Genomic DNA, 7,544 nt, shown 5'->3' with positions numbered 1-7,544 from the left:
AATTATTATAAAAATAAAAAAAAATTAGTTTTTTTCTTCTTAAAAAGGTAAATAGAGAATATTTTTTAAAAATTCTATGAAATCCTACTATATTTATATTATTGTATTATCTTTAAATTTTAAATAAATTAAAATATTTGTATATATTAATTTGATTTATTAAAAATATATGTTACAATGGTTTAATTTAAATAATTAAATAATTATATTTATGTCGTATATTTGTAGGATTTTAAAAAATGATATTATAATTATTTTTAAGCAAATTTTTTGGAACAAAAATAAAAATATTTTCATGAGACACGAAAATTATGTTTTAAGTCTTTAAATTTGAGTAAATTATAATCAACATGTAATTTATTTTTATTACATTTGTCATTTTTTTATTATTTTTAACCTCATTTTTTTAATTATGTGAATTTTTTGTTAATAAATTTAATAAAAAAATTATTTAGGAAAGAGGAAACAAAGAAAAATGATTATATTTAAATAGTGATGAATTTTGGGTAAAGATAATTAATAATTGATATATTAGATTTTTAAGTCTCACATCTCCTCAAATTTTTTATATGAGATATGAATTGATTTGATAGTATTTTAAGTACAGTCATCATTTGATTTCTCTAAATAAATTACAGTCATGGAGAATGTTTTGTTTTATTTTTACTAATTGGAGAATGAGTAGAAGATTAAAAAAACTGTATTTTACACTGATTATTATTTATTGCGGAATTAAAAAGTAGACGGGTTACCCAACTTTTAAGCTTTCCGTTCACTTAAGAAAAAATGAACTCAATTTCCTTTTGAGATTATTTTTCTTAATTGACTAATCTTTGAGATATGATCTTTTTTTTTCTTTTTGAGAGGAGAGGTATGATCTTCTAATGATATATAATTAGAAAATTTTATTTTCCATTAATCTATCCATAATTTATTAATATAAATTATTTTTTATTGTATGTGTTACTATTGTATTATAAATTAAATTTTAATATTTTAAGAAACAGGTATTATAAGACTATTAAAAAATTAGTCGTGCATATGTCACATGGCTATCATCATACTAATATTTTATTAAAGGAATGCAGGTTAATTTATGCAAGTGCATAAATGACAGAGAAGACGAAACTCCATATGTACTGTGAAATTATTATTTTTTAAGGCTAGGCCAAGGATTCTCGAGGGTAATTAAGTTTAAATGTTTAACCCCAAAGCTAGGCATACACAACACAACAACGTGTGCGTGAGTGAGTAAGCATGTCCCCCGTTTCTTTCAAATCAAAACCCTAGCTAGGTTCAAGACATCTTCGCCCGTGTCGAAAGCCAATCCACCATCGACCTCCCCCAAGTCATCGTTGTCGGCAACCGGAGCAACGACAAGTCCAGCGTCCTCGAAGCCTTTGTTGGCCGCGACTTCCTCCCCCGCGGCAACGACATCTGCACGCGCCGCCCCCTCGTCCTCCAGCTCGTCTAGACCAAGCGCAAGCCCAACCTCGACAACAATGACGAGTACGGTGTGTTCCTCCACCTCCCCGACCAGAAATTCCATGATTTCTCTGAGATTCGCAGGGAAATTTAGGTCTTTCCGCTTCCCTACTCCCTAAACTTCTCATGTTTAGCTTTTACACGTGCTTGTTTGTTTTGTTTGCGTTTACTATGTATTCAACACTACTTTCCCTATTGTGGATGGGAGAAAAGAATCCTTAGCTTCGATTGGGCAAATGTGTCGTCTGAAACTATTTCTTCTATGTATTATATTATAGTATGACATACTAGATTTCAATTATTTCACATTTATTGCAGGTGCTATGCTATCTCTTGTCATCTTAATTAGAAACTTAATGTGGAGTACCTTTGGTCCCTACCAATCTTATTGAAAATTAAAAAATATCTTGAAAAGATAGCTTAGCTGATTGCAGAAGCTATAAAGTGGCTATCACTGGTTTTGTAGTATTTGATTAGGGCCATATCTTAGTCAAAGATAGGGAGCTGAGAATTAATTACTTGATTATCATGTATGTCATGTAATGTTTTAAATATTAAACAATTATTTATCAATGTTTCGTTAAAATATAAAATGAAAAAAAGAGAGATGTAAACTATATAAAAAAATAACATTGATATAATTTATTATTATTATATTTGCATGATAATCAAGGTACCATGATTTATTTTCTTAATTTTTTCTTTTTTGAGGTTGAAAGTAAGGAATCTTACTTTCAACTTTAAGAACAATATGTCTGGATGAAAATGGTTTTCGAAATTGATGAAAATATTAAGAATAGAGACAATCATATAAAAGCTAATTGCTAGAATATATATCAATTAATTTCTGCTATTGACTAATGTGTTGTGATACTAAATTATATATCAATTGGAACTAGAGGTAAACCAGCCTACCTGGTCCACTTACGGGCTATAATATAACAAGTTTAAACATTATCTCTAATGATAAAGAAACTGTAAAGATAATAAAATAACGTAACACAGTTTTCTATTTTTTTTATAAAAATAAGTATAAAAAAATATCTTTTAAATATTAAATACCGGCCTAAATTAGTCCAAGGATAATGAGACTATGAGAGTTTTTTTGTGTCCAAGGATAATGATATATTGGCTCGTAATCACTTGCCTGTTATAGTTAGGGGCACTAATTACTATATCCAGGTTGAGATTTTGAATCATGCTTCATGTATTCTTTGTATCTCATTATGTTCTTCATTTTATTTATTTATTTAAATTTCTATCAGTGTATAAAAAATATTTACACTATCAGTGTATTTAAGTTAATTTCATATAACAGTATAAAGCATGTATAAATATGCCTATTATTGTAAGTCTTGTGATTTTATAGTTCTTGCGTGTTGTACGCATATTAGAATTTAGAAGCAATATGGACTTTCAATTCATTTCTGAACATCTAAAATTATATGGAATGCCTAACTGGGGATGATATGTCTACACGTGTTTTTTAGGTTTCAGATAAATCAATATATTAATTTGTACAATGGCACTAGTGTTCTTCCTAGCAATATTTTTCAAGGAAAGGCAGCAGAGGTTTGTTTTCTTCTTTAGCACTCATTGATCAACTGGAAATTCAATAGTCTCTTTTCCCTTTGTCCATAAATATATACTTTGATATACCTCAAGTTATTTCCTTATAAGTGATTGCTTCACAATTCACTAATCAGGCTTCCTCACTATTTCCATTTTATTCTGTTGGTGGAAAATTGTTGTGGGCATCAAGTGGATTAATAATGGAAGAAGGATATTTAATTCATGTTTTATTGCAGTATGTCTGTTGATTCTTTTTTCCATTCTAAATAATATTGGTCTTGCTTGTGGTAGGACAGAAGTGGGGTCAAGTTGATAACTTAAGATATGATTGTTGTTTTATATGTGTGGATGCATTTCTCCCTATACTGGATAGATATGTAGAGCAGAGGGTAGATTGCATGATGCATGAGGGATTACTCAATGAAGACTATGACATTTATAACTTGAATGCAGTTTATACTAGAGGTTTGCGGCAAGCCATTGTTTTAATCTTTATATAAGTTTTCTTTTCTTTTCTTTTATTTCTTATATTTAACAAAAATCATTTCAATTTAAGATCTTCATAAGTTTTTGGTGTCTAGTAGGAACCATTGACATGCCATGAGTCAGTCAGTCAGCTTATTCATATCAATTGTGATGGTCAGTCTATTAGAGTGAATAATCAATTTTAATGTCCATGATTTCTTATTTGAACTACTCAATTATGCAGATGGACTACATAAACACTTCCACCTAAATTTTATTGGTGGAAGCAAGGCATTAGAAATAGTTGTGCAACAGACCAAGTCCTCTAGGGTTGCTATACCAGTTTCTAGGCAAAAGGTATACTTGTTATGAGATCTAATTCCAAATATGCCCCATATTTTTCATTTGAGATATGTATTCTTATTTATGTTGGTTCTTGAATTTGGCTTAATGATTTGAATGTGGACTGGGAAGTAAGATTTGATTGTTACAATTATTTGTCTTCATTAACTGTAGGGAGAAACAACCAGAGAGTCATAGTAATTGTGTCAGAAACGATCAAGAAAACCAAGGTCTTGATAAAGAGAATATGGCTGAAATTTAGGACTATCAAAACTTGTTTGGTTTGATGAAACAGAGGTTTCTGAGTTTCAAGAACCAAAAATATATGTAAGAGTCTAGTTGTACATTTTTTCAGCTTTGCAAAAATTTATTTCTTCTTGTTAGTATAGAGTCGTATAAGCTATATTTCTTCTAGACAGAAAAGAGTTGGAGCATTTTCAAGCCCATGCTGAAGCTCAATTTCCAAAGGTGATAACAAATTTACCTAGTTCATTTGGCATTTAATTTATTTGTTTCTAAACTGCTCACTCTTTTTTTCATGAATAATCTATAAAACATCATATTTTAGCTTAATTTATATGGTGGTCTTTAACTGATAAATCCAAGTAAAGTTTATGGTAATTGCTTGTGCAGACTAACAACATCGATTATTTTAATAACCGATGTTAATTGGCACTAACAACATCGGTTATTTAAATAACCGATGTTGTTAGTGTCAATTAAAATCGTTATTTAAATAATCGATGTTAACTGGCATTAACAACATCGGTTATTTAAATAACTGATGTTAGTGGCCGTTAACATCGGTTATTTAAAAAACCTATGTTAACTGGCACTAACAAGTTAACATCGGTTATTTAAATAACCGATGTTGATATATAAATTTATAGCTCTTTTTTTTTTCAAAATTCTTATCATATAACATTGATTATTTAAATAACCGATGTTGTATTTATTAGTTAACATCGGTTTTGAAAAACCGATGTTAACGATATTACTTTTAACATCGGTACTTTCAACATACCGATGTTGAAAGTCTTAAATAACCGATGTAAAAACCTTATTTCCTAGTAGTGTTTGTGCTTCCATTGTAAGATTATGATAACTTCTCTTATTTTGATTTGCTTGAGGACAAGCAAAGTTTTAATTTGGGAGATTTTGATAACTGCTAAATAATTGTATTGTTGATAAGAGAAAATACAGCAAAATTGTCTTTAAAAAAATTGTTTAGCAGTTATTTGTACTTAACTGATAATAATTGATATTTTTTCAAATCTTGGCTGTAGATATAAAAACTGGGGGGACTAAAAGCAAAAAATTGTAAAAAAAAGAAGAAAAAAGAACTCAGCATCAGGCCTAGCCCAACATCTCGCTCAACGCAAAGCACGTGCTAAGCGCGAAGGAAGCAGACGCACTAAGCGCGCAACACGCGCTAAGCATGCAAACCAGAACAATGGCGTTGAGCGAGAGCAGCTCGCTAGGCACGAGATCTAGCACGCGTTGAGCGAGAGGAGCGTGCTAAGTAAGCTTACGATGGCCCAAGTCCACTATAGCAGCTATAAATAGAAAGCCAGACCAATGGGAAACGACACACCGAGTCTCAGGGAATTCTCACTACTACCTAAAGCCTGAAAACTCTTCCTTAGGAAATTCTCTTCTCTCTTCCACCATTTTCTCCATTTCTTTCTTTCACCCCTTTTCTTCTATCAGTTCTTATACCTCATTCAGTGTAAAGCCCTCAATGATCATGAGAGGCTAAATCCCTAGTTAGGGCCTGACAGGCCTAAAAAGCCAAAACAATGTATGATTTACTCTTCACTATCCACCAATGCAACAACTAGTATTTTCTATCCTATTGTCTTTTCTATTTATCTTTCATGCATTATTCATCTTTACATTCTTTTAGGGGTTAGGTGCTCAACAAAGGGTAACTTCTAAATTAGATTTAAATAAAGTATGCATGCATTAGTTTTAGGGGTTAGACAATCGACAGAGGATAACTTCTAATAGAACAAAAGAAAAGATATCATAAGGAAATCATTGCTAAACATAGAATGATATCTTCATGCCCATGCATTTAAGCACATATCTATAATTCAATCTTCGTGCATTTTATTTGTTGAATCTTTTCAAAGGCAATTGGAGGACAAAAAAATAAAATAGGCTTGTCATCATGAGGCATCAGGGGCAAGTAAGTGAATAGATGTGGGTAGGATAGATTTACTTGAGTTGATAAAGAAAAATTATAAAATCATACATCTTAGGCAAAAAGGCATGTTAGGTCCTAACATTCTCATTCCATTGAATTCCCTAGTTAACTCTTTTGCTTTCTACTATTTACAATTCTCTGTAATTGTTTACTATTTTTTCTTTTACCCCCTCTCTTAATTAAGTCTTCTCTTATAAATTGAAAAGTATTCAATACAAGTACCACACAAAATTCCTGTAGAATTCGACACTCGGACTTCCGAGATTTACTACTTGAACATTTGGTACACTTGTCAAATGGTTAACACCCTCACTTAAGATAAACTCTTAGAATTCTCCTTGGTGTCACTGTAAAAGCAAGACTTTATCCTTGCTTAAGCAAGACTTCTCATTTAAGTCAAGAATAATTCTCGCCCAAGCTAGGGTGTAGACACAAGCTAACCTCTTTAACAACTCTCACCTAAGCGAGCAAAGGTCCTCACTTAAGCGAGATTGCAACTTTGCATAATCGCGATGCTTAGTGATTTTGCTCCGTGTGGCCATTCTGTGGCCTCCCAACCTCTTCCAAATTTGACAGATCAATCCAACAACACTTCTATATCAAAACCCAACTCTTAAATTTGCATAAACATTCCTCAATCAAGCTCAATCTCTCTCAATTCATCAAATCCCTAACTTAGGTCTCAAAAAGGAAAAAAGGGAAATAAAAGAGGAAAAAAGGAATTTCAAACACAACAAAAGAATAAGGAAGGCTAAAGGGTGTTAGACAAATGGCCTCAGTTATCTTAAGAAGGGGGGGTTGAATTAAGATAACAAGAATTATTCCCCAATTTAAAATTTCGCTCTCTCTTTTTAGATTAGCAATGCACCCTTAACATGAATTACTCAAAAGACAATTCAGAATAAACTTCTTTAAAGGCAAAAGATAAATAGCAATAAATAAAAGAAGTTTAAGGGAAGAGAGAAATGAAAACTTGATTTATACTGGTTCGGTCACTTCCTGTGCCTACGTCCAGTCCTCAAGCAACCCACTTGAGATTTTCCACTCTCTTTGTAAAATCCTTTTACAAAGTCTGAATCACACAGGGACAACCCTTCCCTTGTGTTCAGGAATCCTTTACAACAAGAGACCCTCGGTCTCTTAACCCCTTTTTAGAAGTAAAAAGAAAAGAAGAAGAAATCTCTCTTGAAAGAGACAGATTGTACAATGAAGATCAATCACAATTCCTTATTTGAATATGCAAGTGTTTGACCAAGGAATCTTTGAGAGGATAAGACATTTCAATTTAGAAAAACTCTCTTAATCTTTTGAGAGGATAAAACTTTTTGGGAAATCAAAAAACTCTCTCTTAATTCATGTTTCCAAGTCACATATAAATAGACCTTTGATGGTCATTCATCAACCATTTGAATAGAGGTGACTCTTGAAAGTTATTTTCTGAAAATCTCCTCTGGTAATCGATTACAATATT

The 7,544-nt window shown here is 31.5% G+C and overlaps 1 long non-coding RNA gene across 2 annotated transcripts; it reads left to right on the top strand.

Annotated features, from left to right (window-relative positions):
• Positions 1 to 1,136: 1,136 nt before the first annotated feature.
• Positions 1,137 to 5,766, top strand: LOC106794694 (uncharacterized). 2 transcript variants are annotated; one of them, XR_005891618.1, is made up of 5 exons: positions 1,159 to 1,579; positions 2,976 to 3,057; positions 3,767 to 3,879; positions 4,039 to 4,332; positions 5,151 to 5,766. It is a non-coding gene; the product is annotated as an uncharacterized lncRNA (long non-coding RNA). The 2 variants fall into 2 exon arrangements; XR_003262859.2 differs by lacking the exon at positions 5,151 to 5,766 and having other exon boundaries at positions 1,137 to 1,579; positions 4,039 to 4,464.
• The last annotated feature ends 1,778 nt before the right edge of the window (positions 5,767 to 7,544 follow it).

The sequence above is a fragment of the Glycine max genome, chromosome 1 (genome assembly GCF_000004515.6).
Source record: "Glycine max cultivar Williams 82 chromosome 1, Glycine_max_v4.0, whole genome shotgun sequence".
NCBI classification, from domain to species: domain Eukaryota; kingdom Viridiplantae; phylum Streptophyta; class Magnoliopsida; order Fabales; family Fabaceae; genus Glycine; species Glycine max.
The sequence above is the reverse complement of the archived record's forward strand: the minus strand, read 5'-3'. Positions and strand labels throughout refer to the sequence as shown.